At 52.4% G+C, this 17,015-nt stretch overlaps 1 protein-coding gene across 3 annotated transcripts in view; it reads left to right on the top strand.

The window, feature by feature from the left end:
* The first annotated feature begins 13,673 nt into the window (after positions 1–13,673).
* Positions 13,674–17,015, top strand: part of HDX (highly divergent homeobox) — a 74,162-nt gene continuing 70,820 nt past the window's right edge. For all 3 annotated transcript variants that reach the window (XM_039912341.1, XM_029067469.1, XM_039912342.1), the window contains exon 1: positions 13,674–13,755. The gene's annotated coding sequence lies outside the window, so the exon portion shown is untranslated. The remainder of the gene's footprint in view (positions 13,756–17,015) is intronic.

Raw genomic sequence — 17,015 nt, 5'->3', positions numbered from 1 at the left:
AACCTATGACCTCTGACTCCCCAGCCCGTGCTCTTCCCATTGAGCCACGCTGATTAATGATAATGTTAGTATTTGTTAAGCGCTGACTGTGTGCACAGCACTGTTCTAAGCGCTGGGGTAGACACAGGGTCATCAGGTCGTCCCACATGAGGCTCACAGTCTTAATCCCCATTTTACAGTTGAGGGAACTGAGGCCCAGAGAAGTGAAGTGACTTGCCCACAGTCACACAGCTGAGAAGTGACGGAGCCGCGATTCGAACCCATGACCTCCGGCTCCCAAGACCGGGGTGTTTCCAGTGAGCCACGCTGTTTCTCCAAGACTGTGAGCCCCATATGAATACGATTAAGACTGTGAGCCCTATATGGGACAGGGACTGTGTCCAACCTGATTAACTTGCATCTGTTGCGGCACTTAGAATGGTGCTTGGCACACAGTAATAACGTTGGCATTTGTTAAGCGCTTACTATGTGCAGAGCACACTTAACAAGTACCATAATCATTATAATTATTATTACTGCCTTGATAAGTACTTAACGAACACCATAAGAAAAGAAAAGGGAAGCAAAGAGAGACATAAACCGTGGAAGCAACTATATACTATTATTACTGTGGCATTTAAGCACTTACTATATGCCAGGCACCGTACTAAACGGCGGGGTGGATGTAAGCAAGTTGGGCGGGACTCAGTCCATGTTCTATGTGCAGCTCACCGTCCCAATCCCCATTTTACAGATGAGATAACTGAGGCACAGAGAAGTGAAGTGATTTACCCAGGTCACGCAGCACAGACAAGCGGCAGAGCAGGATTAGAACTCATACCTTCCGAGTCCCGGCCCACGCTCTAGCCGCTACACTATGCTGCTTCTCTGACGATCGTCTGCTCTGGGCAAGATAGAGGTCAGAGAACATTATTTATTGCTTCGGTTCTGGTCTTGGAGCAACCGGCCCCCGAAACCTCGCCTCCAGTCCCTGTCCCGCCACTGCTGCCGCCAGACTGACCCATCGTACCCTTTATTCATTTATTGTTGTATTTACTGAGCGCTTTCTATGTGCAGAGCACTGTGCTAAGCGCTTGGAGTGCACAATTGGGCAACAGATAGAGACCATCCCTGCCCGGCGACGGGCTCACAGGATCGGGAAGCCGAGGTCACCCGGGCGCTAGGACCGGAGGCTTGGGTCGCTCATTCATCCATTCATTCAATAGTATTTACTGAGCGCTTACTAGGTGCAGAGCACTGGACCAAGCGCTCGGAACGTACAGTTCGGCAACACATAGAGGCAATCCCTGCCCATCGACGGGCTCACGGTCTAAACAGGAAGAGTGACGTAGAGAGGTAGCGTGGCTCAGTGGAAAGAGTCCAGGCTTGGGAGTCAGAGGTCATGGGTTCGAATCCCCGCTCCGCCGCTTGCCAGCTGCGTGACTTTGGGCGAGTCACTTCACTTCGCTGGGCCTCAGTCGCCGCATCCGTCAAAGGGGGATGAAGACTGGGAGCCCCGCGTGGGACAGCCTGACTACCTTGCATCTTCTCCAGCGCTTACAACAGTGCTCTGCACATAGTAAGCGCTTAATAAATACTACTGAATGAATGACTGAATTGTCCAATGTCGCCCAGCAGACGGGTGGCGGAGCCAGGATTAGAACCCAAGTCCTGCTTGGGGTCTTGAGAAACAGCATGGCGTAGCGGATGGAGCCCGGGCCCGGGAGTCAGAAGGTCATCGGTTCTCGTCCCGGCTCCGCCACTTGCCTGCTGTGTGACCCCGGTCGCCTCGTATCCCCCCAGCGCTTAGAACGGTCCTTTGCGCCTAGTAAGCGCCTGACGAATGCCACCGTTCTTCTCATGAGGAGAAACAGAGGCTGCAGCCCCTCGGGACTTGGGTTTGGAAGCTTCAGGACCCGAGGAGAAAGGGCACGAAGCCGGGGTCACTGGGTGCCACAACAGGAAGTGTCGGTCACTCGGGTCCGGGGACCAGAAGCTGGGGTCACTGCGTTCCTCTCAAGCTTATCTACTCTTTCTCTTCTCCCCCACCTCGACCTTTTTGCTCACCACCCCCTTCCTGCCTGATAATACCAAAAAGAATACTGTGGTATTTGGCAAGCCCATGCTATGTGCCGAACACTGTACTGAGCACTGGGGTAGATAGGAGGTAGTCCGGGTCCACGTGGGGCTCACGTAAGAGGGAGGGCAGGAATGGAATCCCTATTTTGCAGATGAGGTCACTGAGGCACAGAGAAGTGAAGTGACTTGCCCACGGTCACGCGGCCGGCGAGGGCAGAGCTGGAATTAGAACCCAGACCCAGGTTCTTTCCACGAGGCCAAGCTGCCGCTCCTTCACTCTGCTGGAACTTCCTCCCCCTTCACCTCTGGAAGACCACTGCCTTCCCCCCCTTCGGAGCCTTTCTGAAACTCCCTCTCCTCCAGGCGGCCTTCCTTGATTACTCTTGCACCTCCTCACTCCTTCTCCCTCCTCGGCGCTTTGCTGCGGTCTAACCGCTTCCTCCTCTCCGTAATTGGTTTCGGTCTCTTCCTCTCCGACCGCGGGGGTCCGTGTCGACTTATCCCGCTCCACCCTCCCGAGCATTTAGGTTTGGACAGATACGATCCGTCGATTTGCTTCCCAGGACCGCAGTTTGGCTTCAGACCAGAGCGTGACCCAGCTGGCGCGATCTTCGCGGCACGCTTTCAGTCGGTCCTGGGTATTTATTGGACACCTCCCGTGGGTTCAGTCAGGAACTAAGCGCTTGGGAACACTCAATAAAAAGAGGAAGACCCGGTCCCTGCCCCGAGGAACTTGTTTAGCAGTTTTTATTAGCCTTATGAACGCTTCGGACATCCACTGGCAACAATCATAATGCATGCGTGCATTCATTCAATAGTATTTATTCATTATTATATATTTATTAAATAATATTTAATAATATAGCATTATTAAATACTAAATGCTATTTAGTACTTATTATTAAATAAATAATAGCATCTATTAGTACAGAGCACTATGCTAAGCTCTTGGAATGTACAGATCGGCAACAGATAGAGACAGTCCCTGCCCACTGACGGGCTTGCGGTCTAATCGGGGGGAGACGGACAGACGAGAGCCATAGCGATAAATAGGATCGAGGGGATGTACGTCTCATTAAAACAATAGCAATAAATAGAAGCAAGGTGATGTACATCTCGTTAACAAAATAAATAGGGTGATAAAAAATATATACAGATGAGCGGACGAGGAGAGTGCTGAGCATTTACAGTGCTCACCGCTGAGCATTTACTGAGCACTTATTGAATACAATGCACTGTAGTCTCCTCCCTCTTGATTGTAATAATAATAATGTTGGTATTTGTTAAGCGCTTACTATGTGCCGAGCACTGTTCTAAGCGCTGGGGTAGACACAGGGGAATCAGGTCGTCCCACGTGGGGCTCACGGTCTTCATCCCCATTTTTTACAGATGAGGGAACTGAGGCACAGAGAAGTAAAGTGACTCGCCCACAGTCACACAGCTGACAAGTGGCAGAGCCGGGATTCGAACCCACGAGCCCCGACTCCAAAGCCCGTGCTCTTTCCACCGCGCCACGCTGCTTCTCTAATCTCCTTCTGAGCAGGGAACATTTCTTTGATTATGGTATTTGTGAAGTGTTTGGTTTTTTTAATGGTATTTTTTAGGCGCTCACTCTGTCTTCTATGCACTGGGGAAGATACAAGATAATCTGGTCAGACACAGTCCCTGCCTCACTCAGGGCTCACCATCTAAGAAGGAAGGAGATGGGTTTTGAAAGTGAGGAAACTGAGGCATAGAGCAGTCAAGTGACTTTCATTCATTCAGTGGTATTTATTGAGCGCTTACTATAATAATAATGTTGGTATTTGTTCAGCGCTTACTGTGTACAGAGCACTGTTCTAAACACTGGGGTAGATACAGGGTAATCAGGTTGTCCCACGTGAGGCTCACAGTTAATCCCCATTTGACAGATGAGGTCACTGAGGCGCAGAGAAGTGAAGTGACTTGCCCACAATCACACAGCTGACAAGTGGCATGTGCAGAGCACTGTACTGAGCGCTTGGAATACACAGTAGCGCTTGGAATATCCAAGGTCATGTTCAAAATGGACTATACAAGGACTTGCTCGAGGTCACGTAGTAAGCAGTTGGCAGAGGTGGGATTCGAAGCCAGGTCCTCTGACTCCAAGGCCCGTGCTTTTTCCACAGGGGCCTGCTGCTTCTCGCGATGACGCTGTTTCTCAGAATGTGTCTACCCCATCTGTTATACCGAACTCTCCCAAGGGCTTGGCGCAGTAATAATAATAATAATAATGTTGGTATTTGTTAAGCGCTTACTATGTGCAGAGCACCGTTCTAAGCGCTGGGGGAGATACAGGGTCATCAGGTCGTCCCACGTGAGGCTCACGGTTAATCCCCATTTTACAGATGAGGCAACTGAGGCACCGAGAAGTGAAGTGACTCGCCCACGGTCACACAGCTGACAAGTGGCAGAGCGCTCTGCATGCAGTAAGTGCTCAATAGGTACTTTCGATTGATTGATTGACTGATTGTATCGAGCACTTGGGAAGCAGAACAGAAGCCCCAGCCATGTTCCCTACCCACGGGGAGCTTGCACCCGAGTGAGGGAGATGAACTAATAAATATCCGCGACTGTGGAATCAGTGAGCCTGTTATTGGGCAGCGACTGTCTCTGTTGCCGAATTGTAATAATAATAATAATGATGGTGGTATTTGTTAAGCGCTTACTACGCGCTAAGCGCTGGGGGGTTACAAGGTGATCAGGCTGCCCCACGTGGGGCTCACAGTCTTCATTCCCATTTGACAGATGAGGTAACTGAGGCACAGAGAAATTAAGTGACTCGCCCAAAGTCACACGGTCGGCAAGAGGCGAAGCCGGGTCTCGAACCCCTAAGCGCTTGGAATTGTACACTCCGAGCGTTAAGTACAGCGCTCTGCACGTAGTCAGCGCGCAATAAGTCCTATTGAATGAATGAATGATCAGTGGTATTTATTGAGTGCTTATTCATTCACTCAATGGGACTTATTGCGCGCTGACTACGTGCAGAGCACTGTACTAAGCGCTGGGAGTGTACAATTCGGCACCAGATAGAGACAACCCCCGCCCACTGACGGGCTTATTGTGTGCTGCCCACTGTACTAATCGGGAGAGAGAGCGCAATCCAACAGAATTAGCGGACACATTCCCCGCCTTTGACGGGTTTACGGTCTAGAGGGAAAGAGAGACGGAGTTCCCGCCAGTTACGCGTCGTCCTGCTCCGGCTACCGTGAGCACTAACCCGGGATTTCGCTGGCCGCTCCTCACCAGACCCGACGGCCCGTCGCTGTGACAGGACACAGAGCCCCGCCATCTCCCTGTCTGTGGCGAAGGCAGCCCGATCTCTGGGGGTGGAAGCTAGAAACTAATTTTACATTCCTCGTTTTAGAAATCTTATTTTTAGTCGTCTACGAGCCCAGATTGGCAAGATCACTGGAGAGCTCCAGGAATGTTCAAATAGTAGTAAGGCAACTGTATCCCGGGGAACTCGAAATCCAGGCTCGCACATAGTTGCTCGCACCCACGTATTCACGCGCGCTAGCCACCCACGGACCCCGCTCCCTCCCAGTCTCTTCTGCGGTGGCCGTGGCTCGTAACGTAGCCGTACTCCGTATGCCGCGGTCACTTGGACGGGCTTCCGTCGTGCGAACCTCCAGGAAACGAAGCGGAGAAGTCAGCGCTCGGAACGGTGCCCGGCACGTAGTGAACGCTTAACAAATACCGTGGCTCGGTGGAAAGGGCCCGGGCTTTGGGGTCAGAGGTCGTGAATTCGAATCCCAGCTCTGCCACGCGTCAGCCGTGTGACTGTGGGCAAGTCACTTCACTGGGCCTCAGTTCCCTCATCTGGAAAGTGGGGATGAAGACTGGGAGCCCCACGTGGGACGACCTGATTCCCCTGTGTCTCCCCCAGCGCTCAGAACAGGGCTCTGCACATAGTAAGCGCTTAACAAATACCAACATTATTATTATTATCTGCGACGATGATGATGGAGGCTGTGACTGACCTCTCGCTCACGTCCTCCCTCCGGCCTGGAATTCCCTCTCCCTTCATATCCGGTGGTCCACCGCTCTCCCCATAATAGGAATAATAATGGTATTTATTAAGCGCTTACTATGTGCAGAGCACTGTTCTAAGCGCCGGGGGAGATACGGGGTCATCGGGTCGTCCCACGTGAGGCTCACGGTCTTCATCCCCATTTGACAGATGAGGTCACTGAGACCCAGAGAAGTGAAGTGACTTGCCCGCCGTCACCCAGCTGACGAGGGGCAGAGCCGGGATTCAAACCCAAGACCTCTGCCTCCCAAGCCCGGGCTCTTTCCACTGAGCCACGCTGCTCCCCGTCTTCAAGGTCTTATTCAAATTACATCCCCTAGAGGTTTTCCCCAATTAAGCCCTCATTTTCCTCTATTCCCTCTCCCTTCTCTGTCATCCGTACACTTGGATCCGTACCCTTTAAGCACTTGACGTTTACTCCACAGCCCTCGGGTACATGACTGCGATTAATCTCGATGTCCGTCTTCCTCTCCAGACTGGAAGCTACAACCGGGGAGAATGGGTCCGCCAACTCTGCCGTGCTCTTCCAAGCGCTTAGTACAGTGCTCCGCACACAGAAAACGCTCAGTAAGTACCATCCATTGGTTGTCTGATGGGGAAGCAACGCGGCCCAGTGGAAAGAGCACGGGTCTGGAAGCCAGAGGACCCGAGTTCTAGTTTCTTGTCTGTTGTGTGATCTGAGCAAGTCATTTGATTTTTTTCTGTGCCTCAGTTACCTCCCCTATAAAATAGGAATTAAGACGCTGAGCCCTTAAAGAAAGAGAAAGAGCATTCCTTCTCTCCCTTCTTCCTCTCCCTCCTTCTTCTCCTATGTTACAGCGTTCTGTCCATAATTAGTCTACAGCTCAGGGTGGGCCACAGGGGATGAAGAAAGTTTACTTGGTTGCCTGACAAATGAAGACCTTTTTTTTATAAAAAAATTGATATTTATTAAGCGCTTTGCCAGGCACTGTACTAAGCACTGGGGTAGATACAAGGTAATCAGGTTGGACACAGTCCATGTCCCAGGTGGGGCTCACGGTTTTTAATCCCTATTTTACAGATGAGGTGACTGAGGCACGGAGAAGTGAGGTGACTTGCCCGAGGTCACACAGCCGACCAGCGGTGGAGCCGGGATGAGAAGGCAGGTCTTCAGAGAAGCAGCGTGGCTCAGTGGAAAGAGCACGGGCTTTGGAGTCAGAGGTCAGGGGTTCGAATCCCGGCCCGGCCGCTTGTCAGCTGTGTGACCGTGGGCAAGTCGCTTCACTTCTCGGGGCCTCAGTTCCCTCATCTGTAAAATGGGGATTAAGACTGCGAGCCCCACGTGGGACGACCTGATGACCCTGTGTCTACCCCGGCGCTTAGAACGGTGCTCGGCACATAGTAAGCGCTTAACAAATACCAACATTATTATTATTTTGACGCCCAGGCCCACGTTCTGTCCACTAGGCCACACTGCTTCTCAAGTCTCCCTTCTCACAGGGGGGTTTGTTAGTTTGTTTCTAAGAATGAAAGCGCCCAATGCCATGGCTCCCCCACTTCCACCTCTTCCACCACTGCCCGTCCGCCTATCTCCCCGAAGAGACCCAAGCCTAGGTCAGGGAGAAGCAGCGGGGCTCAGTGGGAAGAGCACGGGCTTGGGAGTCAGAGGTCATGGGTTCGAATCCCGGCTCGGCCGTTTGTCAGCTGTGTGACTTTGGGCAAGTCACTTCACTTCTCGGTGCCTCAGTTACCTCATCTGTAAAATGGGGATGAAGACTGTGAGCCCCACGTGGGACACCCTGATTCCCTTGTGTCTACCCCGGCGCTTAGAACAGTGCTCGGCACATAGTAAGCGCTTAACAAATACCAACATTAAAAAGAAATCCCCCAATTTGCTGCTCCTTGAAACCCCGGGACCCAGGAGACGTCGCAGTGTGAGAAACCCGTCTAGGTGGGATTTCCCCAACCTCCCACGGGACCCGGAACCGCGCTCTTACCCTTCGAATTGCAGGATGCTGACTAGAAATCCACACTCCTACCCGGGAGGAAAGGGGAGACTTTTAAAGCCCACAGAGAAAGCGGTAAAGCAAAGAGAAGCAGCGTGGCTCAGTGGAAAGAGCCCGGGCTTGGGAGTCAGAGGTCATGAGTTCGAATCCCGGCTCTGCCACTTGTCAGCGGGTGACTGTGGGCGAGTCACTTCACTTCTCCGGGCCTCAGTGACCTCATCTGTGAAATGGGGGTTAACTGTGAGCCTCACGTGCGACAACCTGATTACCCTGTAATGTTGGTATCTGTTAAGCGCCTCCTATGTGCCGAGCACTGTTCTAAGCGCTGGGGTAGACACAGGGGAATCAGGTTGTCCCACGTGGGGCTCCCAGTCTTAATCTACCCCTGGCTACCCCTAGCGCTGGGGTAGATACCCCCGTATCTACCCCCGTATCTACCCCAGCGCTTAGAACGGTGCTCGGCACATAGGAAGCGCTTAACAGGTAGCAACGTTATCATTAAAGGCTCACGGCCACGGTTCAGTTGAAACCATTTCATCCTCGTCCCTGACCCCCGGAACCCGCCGGAAGACAGACGGGGCTTGGCAGATGAGCCTGAATCTCAGAGAGCGGCCGAGAGAGGGGACCTTGCTACCGGCCACTCCACGACGATCGAGTTATTCTGGGGCCTTCGGGAGGAAAAGATAGAAGGAATTAAAAATACCACCTTCCGAAGGCCCGGGTGATTAATAGCGTTCTTGCTTCTGGGGCAAGTCGGGTGTATGACGCTTGGCAAAGGCCCTGGCGATTAGTTGGGAACTGGGGGCGGTGAGGAGAGCAGCAGTGGAGGTACAGAGAGTTGAGGAAGAAGCAGGAGGGAGCGGAGGGAGCTCTGGCAGTAGCCGTCATATTTAATTGGGGTAATTCGTTCGTTCATCAGATAGTATTTATTGAGCGCTTACTATTCATTCATTCAATTCATTCAATAGTATTTATTGAGCGCTTACTATGGGCAGAGCACTGGACTAAGCGCTTGGAATGGACAATTCGGCCACAGACAGTGGCCGAGTGACGGGCTCACAGTCTAATCGGGGGAGACGGATGGACAAAATAAGACAACATAATCCCGACAGATAGAATCGAGGGGATGGACACCTCATTGACAAAAGAAATAGGGGAGTAAAAATCTATCCAAATGAGCACAGTGCTGAGGGGAGGGGAAGGGAGAGGGGAGGAGTAGAGGGAAAGGGGGCTTAGCTGAGGGGAGGTGAAGGGGGGAAGGGGGAGGGAGCAGAGGGAGCGGAGGGAAAAGGGGAAGCTCAGTGTGGGAAGGCCTCTTGGAGGAGGTGAGCTCTCAGTAGGGCTTTGAAGAGGGGAAGAGAGTCAGTTTGGTGGAGGTGAGGAGGGAGGGCATTGGCAGAGCACTGTACTAAGCGCTTGGAATGTACAATTCATTCAATAGTATTCATTGAGCGCTTACTATGTGCAGAGCACCGGACCAAGCGGTTGGAATGAACGAGTCGGCAACAGATAGAGACGGTCCCTGCCGTTCGACGGGCTCGCGGTCTGATCGGGGGAGACGGGCGGACGAGCACGATGGCGATGAATAGAGTCGAGGGGAAGGACGTCTCGTAAAAACGATGGCGACTAAATAGAATCGAGGCGCTGTGCATTTCATTAACAGAATAAATAGGTGATGAAAATATATACGGTCGAGCGGACGAGTACGGTGCCGAGGGGATGGGAAGGGAGGGGGGGAGGAGCGGAGGGAGATGGGGGGAAAAGAGGGTTAAGCTGCGGAGCGGTGAAGGGGGGGCGGGAGAGGGAGTAGAGGGAGAAGGGGAGCTCAGGCTGGGAAGGCCTCTTGGAGGAGGTGAGTTTTAAGTAGGGTTTTAATTCGGCAACAGAGACAATCCCTGCCCAATGATGGGCTCCCAGACTAAACTCTCCTTAAGCTCTACGTCCCAGATATCGTTGTAAGCACTGGGGTAGATAGAAGCTAATCAGGTTGGACACAGTCCGTGTCCCACAGAAGGCTCACGGTCTTAATCCCCATTTTACAGTGAGGGAACTGAGGCCCAGAGAAGTGAAGTGACTTGCCCAAGATCATACAACGGGCAAGTGGCAAAGCCGGTATTAGAACCCAGGCCTTTCTGACTCGCGGGCTCGAGATCCGTCCATTAGGCCACGCTGCTTCTCTAGGAGGGGGAACAGGTATCGAATCCCCATTTTACAAACGAGGGAACTGAGGCAATGGATGAATGAAGATCACTGGATTTAGGTAGATTCAGATCAGGCCGAGCCCAAGGGGCAGACTCACTCACTGAGGAACCAGAAAATCCTGCCGAGACGTCAATGAACTTTGTTTCTTGCCAAGGAAAGCTCCTCACCCACTACTGGGAAGAAGCTAATAATGTTGGTATTTGTTAAGCGCCTACTATGTGCCGAGCACTGTTCTCAGCGCTGGGGTAGACACGGGGGAATCAGGTTGTCCCACGTGGGGCTCACAGTCAATCCCCATTTTACAGATGAGGTCACTGAGGCCCAGAGAAGTGAAGTGACTTGCCCACAGTCACCCAGCTGACAAGTGGCAGAGCTGGGATTCGAACTCATGACCTCTGACTCCAAAGCCCGGGCTCTTTCCACTACCAAGAAGCAGCGTGGCTCAGTGGTAAGAGCCCGGGCTTTGGAGTCAGAGGTCGTGGGTTCTCATCCCGGCTCCGCCGCTTGCCAGCTGTGTGACTTTGGGCAAGCCACTTCACTTCTCTGGGCCTCAGTTCCCTCATCTGTAAAATGAGGATGAAAACTGTGAGCCCCACATGGGATGACCCGATCACCTCGTATCCCCACCCCCCCCAGCGCTTAGAAGAGTGCTTTGCACATCGTAAGCGCTTAACAAATACCACCATTTAGTTTATTTTTCACTGGCCTAGTCGGAAGGTGACAAAAATGAACATCGGTTGGAAGGAAAGACCCCCTTAGCCCCTTGGAGGACCACGAGGCTTTTCCTCCATGCAAGGAATGGAGCTCGGCAACAATCATTCCAACCCAATCACTTATTCACGCGGTTTTATGAGTGTGTTGAAAGCACGGGTGCCCACGTGAGCATGCCGTCACCTACCCACCGCCCCAACAACAACAACATAATAATAATGTTGGTATTTGTTAAGCGCTTACTATGTTCGGAGCACTGTTCTAAGCACTGGGGTAGAGACAGGGTCATCAGGTTGTCCCACGTGAGGCTCACGGTTAATCCCCATTTGACAGATGAGCGAACCGAGAGAAGTGACTTGCCCACAGTCACCCAGCTGACAAGGGGCAGAGCAGGAATTCGAACCCATGACCTCCGACTCCCAAGCCCGGGCTCTTTCCACCGAGCCACGCTGCACTCTCACCCCGTTACCAGGTCCCAGGGCATCCAAGAGGGGTGGGGGGATCTTCCCCGATTAGACTGCGAGCCGGACGTTGGGCAGGGATTGTCTCTATCTGTTGCCGAATTGTCCATTCCAAGCGCTTAGTACAGTGCTCTGCACGTAGTAAGCGCTCAATAAATACTATTGAATGAATGAGTGTGGGAGCGTTAGAGCACCGGAGTTCTCCCGTCGCCACTTTCATTTGTATTTCGTTGATTCAATCATCGCGTTTATTGTGTGCTTACTGTGTGCAGAACACTGTACTGAGTACTTGAGAAATACAGTTCAGGGGAGGCGAGATTGATTGCGCGCTCGCTGTGTGCCAAGCATTCGTTCAGTCGTATTTATTGAGCGCTTACTGTGTGCGGAGCACTGTACCGAGCGTTTGGGAGGGGACGACATAACACAGAACAGAGGGATTCCCTGCCCGCGAGGAGATACTAGATTCTAGACTGTGAGGACGTTGTGGGCAGGGATGGTCTCTCTTTATTGCTCTGTTGCACTTTCCCGAGCGCTTATCACAACGCTCTGCACCTCAGGAAGCATTCGCTGAAGCAGTGTGGCTCGGTGGGAGAGCCCGGGCTTAGGAGTCAGGGGTTATGGGTTCTAATCCCGGCTCCGCCACCTGTCAGCTGCGTGACTTTGGGCAAGTCACTTCTCTTCTCGGGGCCTCGGTGACCTCATCTGTAAAATGGGGATGAAAACTGGGAGCCTCACGGGGGAACCACCTGATGACCCTGTCTCTCCTCCAGCGCTTAGAACAGTGCTCTGCACATAGCCTGAATGAATAATAATGAAGGCATTTAAGCGCTCACTCTGCACCAAACACTGGTCTGATGAGCGCACTGTCTGGAGGGCTTGATTTCGTGACTGTGGGCAAGTCACTTCACTTCTCTGTGCCTCAGTTCCCTCATCTGTAAAATGGGGATGGAGACTGTGAGCCTCACGGGGGACAACCTGATGACCCTGTATCTCCCCCAGCGCTTAGAACAGTGCTCTGCACATAGGAAGCACTTAAATACCAACATGATTATTTGCGGGGCCTCAGTTCCCTCATCTGTAAAATGGGGATGGAGACTGGGAGCCTCATGAGAGGCAACCCGATGACCCTCAGCGCTTAGAACAGTGCTCTGCACATGGTAAGCGCTTAACAAATGTCAACATGATTATTCTCGGGGCCTCAGTGCCCTCATCTGTAAAATGGGGATGGAGACTGGGAGCCTCATGAGAGGCAACCCGATGACCCTCAGCGCTTAGAACAGTGTTCTGCACATAGAAGCGCTTAACAAATGCCAACATGATTATTCTCGGGGCCTCAGTGCCCTCATCTGTAAAATGGGGATGGAGACTGGGCGCCTCATGAGAGACAACCCGATGACCCTCAGCGCTTAGAACAGTGCTCTGCGCATAGGAAGCGCTTAACAAATGCCAACATGATTATTCTCGGGGCCTCAGTGCCCTCATCTGTAAAATGGGGATGGAGACCGGGAGCCTCATGAGAGGCAACCTTCTCGGGGCCTCAGTTCCCTCATCTGTAAAATGGGGATGGAGACTGGGAGCCTCATGAGAGTCAACCCGATGACCCTCAGCGCTTAGAACAGTGTTCTGCACATAGAAGCGCTTAACAAATGCCAACATGATTATTCTCGGGGCCTCAGTGCCCTCATCTGTAAAATGGGGATGGAGACTGGGCGCCTCATGAGAGACAACCCGATGACCCTCAGCGCTTAGAACAGTGCTCTGCGCATAGGAAGCGCTTAACAAATGCCAACATGATTATTCTCGGGGCCTCAGTGCCCTCATCTGTAAAATGGGGATGGAGACCGGGAGCCTCATGAGAGGCAACCTTCTCGGGGTCTCGGGGCCTCAGTGCCCTCATCTGTAAAATGGGGATGGAGCCTGGGAGCCTCACGGGGGGGACCACCCGATGACCCTCAGCGCTCAGCCCAGTGCTCCGCACCCGAAGAAATGACCTCGCGGTTCTGCTCCTTCTTAGTGATCTCCCCCGGTGGGGCGGGGGCCGCCCGGGGTCACGTGCCCCGCCCCTCCCCCCTCCCCCCCCGGGCCGGTCCCAGGACTGTCCGGAGCTGATCTCGGGCTCCCATTGGCCGCTGTCTGGCGTGACGTCACGATCATGAGGAGAATTGATGATCGGACAGGCTGATTTCATTGTGCGAGGCGGCGGCGGAGCCGGGGACACCCCCTCCCCCCCCCCCCCCCCCGGATGCGGCCGGGCCTCGGCCTTGGCCCAAGGGGGGCCCTCCCGGCATCCTCCGCGCCGCCTGAGGTAAGCCAAGCCCGGCCCGACCAGCCCCAGCGGCGCGAGGCGGGGAGGCCGCGCCGCCACCGGCCGCCGCCATGGAGGCCTAAGTGTGCGTGGGGGGGGGGAGGGAGGCCAGGCCGCGACGGCTCCCTCCCCCCCCCCCGACCCCCTTCCGGGCCGGGGGCGGCGGAGAGGAGCCCCCCGGGAGGGACGGGGACGCCGCGGGGAAGGGCAGGAGGGCTGCCGGCCACGGGCGGCCGGCGAGGGACTTCTCCCCCGAGCCGAGGGCGCCGCGCCTGCGCAGTCCCACCCGCGCTGGGGGGGGGGGGGCCGGGGGAGGGAGCGCCGTTGCCCCGGGAACGGGGGGGGGGCGGGCGCGCAGGCGCACTCCGCCCGCTGCTGGGGCTACCGCGCATGCCCGGTGCGGCCGGGTGGGGGCGGGGCTGAGGAGGGAGGGGTTCCCACGCCTGCCAGGGCGGGGGCCGGGGCGGGTCATCATCATCGTCATGGTGGTGTTTGTTAAGCGCTTCCTGTGTGCAGAGCACTGTTCTAAGCGCTGGGGGAGAGACGGGGTCATCAGGTTGCACTGTTCTGCTAATAATAATAATGATGTTGGTGTCTGTTAAGCGCTTCCTGTGTGCAGAGCACTGTTCTAAGCGCTGGGGGAGAGACGGGGTCATCAGGTTGCACTGTTCTGATAATAATAATGATGTTGGTGTCTGTTAAGCGCTTACTATGTGCAGAGCACTGTTCTAAGCGCTGGGGGAGAGACGGGGTCATCAGGTTGCACTGTTCTGATAATAATAATAATGATGTTGGTGTCTGTTAAGCGCTTCCTGTGTGCAGAGCACTGTTCTAAGCGCTGGGGGAGAGACGGGGTCATCAGGTTGCACTGTTCTGATAATAATAATAATGATGTTGGTGTCTGTTAAGCGCTTCCTGTGTGCCGAGCACTGTTCTAAGCGCTGGGGGAGAGACGGGGTCATCAGGTTGCACTGTTCTGATAATAATAATAATGTTGGTGTCTGTTAAGCGCTTACTATGTGCAGAGCACTGTTCTAAGCGCTGGGGGAGAGACGGGGTCATCAGGTTGCACTGTTCTGATAATAATAATAATGTTGGTGTCTGTTAAGCGCTTACTATGTGCAGAGCACTGTTCTAAGCGCTGGGGGAGAGACGGGGTCATCAGGTTGCACTGTTCTGATAATAATAATAATGTTGGTGTCTGTTAAGCGCTTACTATGTGCAGAGCACTGTTCTAAGCGCTGGGGGAGAGACGGGGTCATCAGGTTGCACTGTTCTGATAATAATAATAATGTTGGTGTCTGTTAAGCGCTTACTATGTGCAGAGCGCTGTTCTAATGATATTAATAATGTTGGTGTTTAAGCCCTTACTATGTGCAGTAGCGCTGTTCTAATGATAATAATAATGTCGGTGTTTGTTAAGCCCTTACTATGTGCAGAGCACTGTTCTAAGCGCTGGAGTAGATATAGGGTCATCAGGTTTCACTGTTCTGATAATAATAGTAATGTTGGTGTTTGCTAAGCACTTACTATGTGCAGAGCACTGTTCTAATGATAATAATGTTGGTGTTTAAGCACTTATTATGTGCAGAGCACTGTTCTAATAATAATAATAATAACGTTGGTGTTAAGCACTTACTATGTGCAGAGCACTGTTCTAAGCGCTGGGGGAGATTCAGGGTCATCAGGTTGCACTGTTCTGATAATCATAATAATAATGTTGCTGTTTGTATGTACTGAGCACCGTTCTAGGCAATGGAGTAGATACAGGGTCATCAGGTTGCACTGTCCTAATAATAACAATGATGTTGGTATTTGTTAAGTGCTTGCAGAGCACTGTTCTAAGCGCTGGGGGAGATACAGGGTAATCACGTTGTCCCACGTGGGACTCACAGTCTTCATCCCCATTTTACAGATGAGGTCACTGAGGCACAGAGAAGTGAAGCGACTTGCCCAAAACCACACAGCTGACAAGCAGCGGATCCGGGATTAGAACCCGTGACCTCTGATTCCCAAGCCCGGGCGGGCTCTTTCCACTGAGCCATGCTGCTTCTCATATTTATTTCTAGTAATGTCTATAATAATAAATCATGTTGGTATTTGTAAATCGCTCAGTATGCTTACTAGAGAAGCAGGGCGGCTCAGTTGAAAGAGCCCGGGCTTGGGAGTCAGAGGTCATGGGTTCGAATCCCGGCCCTGCCACTTCTCAGTTGTGTGACTTTTGGCAAGTCACTTCACTTCTCTGGGCCTCAGTGACTTCATCTGTAAAATGGGGATGAAGACTGTGAGCTCCTTGTGGGACAACCTGATTACCTTGTGTCTATCCCAGTGCTGAGAACAGTGCTTGGCACATAGTAAGCGCTTAACAGATACCATCATCATCATCATCATTATTATTATTATTACCTTGTATTCACCCCAGCACTTAGAGTAGTGCTTGACACTTAGTAAGCGCTTGACAAGTACCATCATTATTATTATTATTATTATTATGGCTAATAATAATAATCAGGATTAGAACCTGCACCCTCTGACTCCCAAGCCCTTGTTCTTTCCACTAAACCGTCCTGCATACATACAATAACATTAGCAGACGTGGATCCCTGCCCTCAGGGAGTTTCCAATCTGGCAGATTGTAAATGGGGTGTATTTCAGTGGTTTAATGAATGCTCCTGCCTCATTTTCTGGTTTAAAGGGCGAGGGAATTGAGGAGTCTGCCCTGCAAAAGACTGCGCCATTTAAAATATTTGCCTGGTAAAGTAGTAGTGGAGTCTAATCCCAGTATACTTCAGAAGAAGTAAAGGGTGAAATCACATAAGATGTCATTAGGAAGGTTCAGTGTTCAGTTCTAAGTGAAAGAGTCTTTCAGACATTTCTAAAAGCCCCCAAGCAATCCTTCACGAGGAAAACTACATTTTAAAATACATTAGAACTCAACCTCCATTAGGAAACTTCTGTTTCTCAACCCACTGCCAGGCAGGGAATATGCGAGAGTGGAATTCAATTTTACGTAAAAAAGTACACAAAGAATACACGGTAGTTAGCCCTGCTCCTCAACTTTTTTGACTTGAGAGTGAATCCGTGACTAGAATTCAGTATTTACCTTGCTAGACTGTAAGTTTCTTGAGGGCAGGGATCGTGTCTACTCGATTAATCCCCGGTTTAAACGTCTTTTTCCCAGCTCGCTCTCCCCTTCTGTGTCAGATAGGCACCTGGATCTGTGACCTTTGGACATGTGATGTTCATCCCACGCCTGACCC

Source organism: Ornithorhynchus anatinus, chromosome 6 (assembly GCF_004115215.2).
Source record: "Ornithorhynchus anatinus isolate Pmale09 chromosome 6, mOrnAna1.pri.v4, whole genome shotgun sequence".
Classification (NCBI taxonomy): domain Eukaryota; kingdom Metazoa; phylum Chordata; class Mammalia; order Monotremata; family Ornithorhynchidae; genus Ornithorhynchus; species Ornithorhynchus anatinus.
The sequence above is the reverse complement of the archived record's forward strand: the minus strand, read 5'-3'. Positions and strand labels throughout refer to the sequence as shown.